This window comes from Bos taurus, chromosome 4 (assembly GCF_002263795.3).
Source record: "Bos taurus isolate L1 Dominette 01449 registration number 42190680 breed Hereford chromosome 4, ARS-UCD2.0, whole genome shotgun sequence".
In the NCBI taxonomy this organism is placed as follows: Eukaryota; Metazoa; Chordata; class Mammalia; order Artiodactyla; family Bovidae; genus Bos; species Bos taurus.
This window is the reverse complement of record NC_037331.1, coordinates 72,070,532-72,072,222: the sequence shown is the minus strand read 5'-3', so window position 1 is coordinate 72,072,222 and position 1,691 is coordinate 72,070,532. Positions and strand designations below refer to the sequence as shown.

General features: G+C 43.5%; 1 pseudogene; it reads left to right on the top strand.

Moving 5' to 3' along the window:
- Positions 1-246: 246 nt before the first annotated feature.
- On the top strand, positions 247-1,443 carry LOC100295271 (U4/U6.U5 small nuclear ribonucleoprotein 27 kDa protein-like; annotated as a pseudogene).
- The last annotated feature ends 248 nt before the right edge of the window (positions 1,444-1,691 follow it).

Here is a 1,691-nt window from a genome sequence, read left to right as displayed (position 1 = left end):
CTGAATGTTGAGCTTTAAGCCAACTTTTTCACTCTCCATTTTCACTTTCATCAAGAGGCTTTTGAGTTCCTCTTCATTTTCTGCCATAAGGGTGGTGTCATCTGCATATCTGAGGTTATTGATATTTCTCCTGGCAATCTTGATTCCAGTTTGTGTTTCTTCCAGTCCAGCGTTTCTCATGATGTACTCTGCATATAAGTTAAATAAACAGGGTGACAATATACAGCCTTGACGAACTCCTTTTCCTATTTGGAACCAGTCTGTTGTTCCATGTCCAGTTCTAACTGTTGCTTCCTGACCTGCATACAAATTTCTCAAGAGGCAGATCAGGTGGTCTGGTGTACCCATCTCTTGAAGAATTTTCCACAGTTTATTGTGATCCACACAGTCAAAGGCTTTGGCATAGTCAATAAAGCAGAAATAGATGTTTTTCTAGAACTCTCTTGCTTTTTCTATGATCCAGCAGATGTTGGCAATTTGACCTCTGGTTCCTCTGCCTTTTCTAAAACCAGCTTGAACATCAGGAAGTTCATGGTTCAAATATTGCTGAAGCCTAGGAAACCATAAACAAAATGAAAAGACAACCTACAGAATGGGGAGAAATAATGCAACCCACAAGGGATTAATCTCCAAAATATACAAACAGCTTATACAATCAATATTAAAAAAACAAATAATGCAATCCAGAAATGGGCAGGAGATCGAAATAGACCTTTCTTCAAAGAAGACATACAGATGGCCTACAGGCATATGTAGAAATGCTCAAGGTCACTGATTATTAAAGAAATGCAAATCAAAACTACAATGAGGTATAACCTCCCTTCAGTCAGAATGACTATCAGCAAGACGACTACAAAGAAGACTTGTATTGGAGGAGGATTCAAAATGGGTCTCAGCTGCAGCGGTTCCCCACGGATGGAGCGGATGGAGCGTAGGCGGTCCGGGTCCACATCTGGGAAAGATGAACCCAGGCGCCTAGAAAGGTCCCAGTCTGGGGAGTGAGATAGAAGCAGCCGCTCTCCTTCCCGCACAGAAGGCGGTCCAGGTCCAGGTCCCCAAGAAGACATAGATCCACATCTCCTGCCCCTTCTCGACTGAAAGAAAGAAGAGATGAGAAGAAGAAAGAAACAAAAGAAACAAAGAGCAAAGAACATCAGATAACTGAGGAAGACTTAGAAGGCAACATAGAGGAAGAAATAGAAATGAAGTTAATGGGATTTGCCTCCTTTGACTCCACAAAAGGGAAAAAGGTGGATGGCTCTGTAAATGCCTATTCCATAAATGTGTCGCAGAAGAGAAAGTATAGGCAGTACATGAATTGAAAAGGTGGATTCAACAGACCTTTGGGTTTCATTGCATGAGAACTGAAGTGTTGAAGAATGATTTTTTTTTTCCCCCTCATCTTGATCAGACGGAGAAGGCAGATGGCAACCCACTCCAGTACTCTTGCCTGGAAACTCCCATGGACAGAGGAGCCTGGTAGGCTGCAGTCCATGAGGTCTCGAAGAGTCAGACACGACTGAGCAACTTCACTTTCACTTTTCACTTTCATACTTTGGAGAAGGAAATGGCAGCCCACTCCAGCGTTCTTGCCTGGAGAATCCCAGGGACAGAGGAGCCTGGTAGGCTGCCATCTATGGGGTCGCACAGAGTCAGACACGACTGAAGCGATTTAGCAGCAGCAACATCTT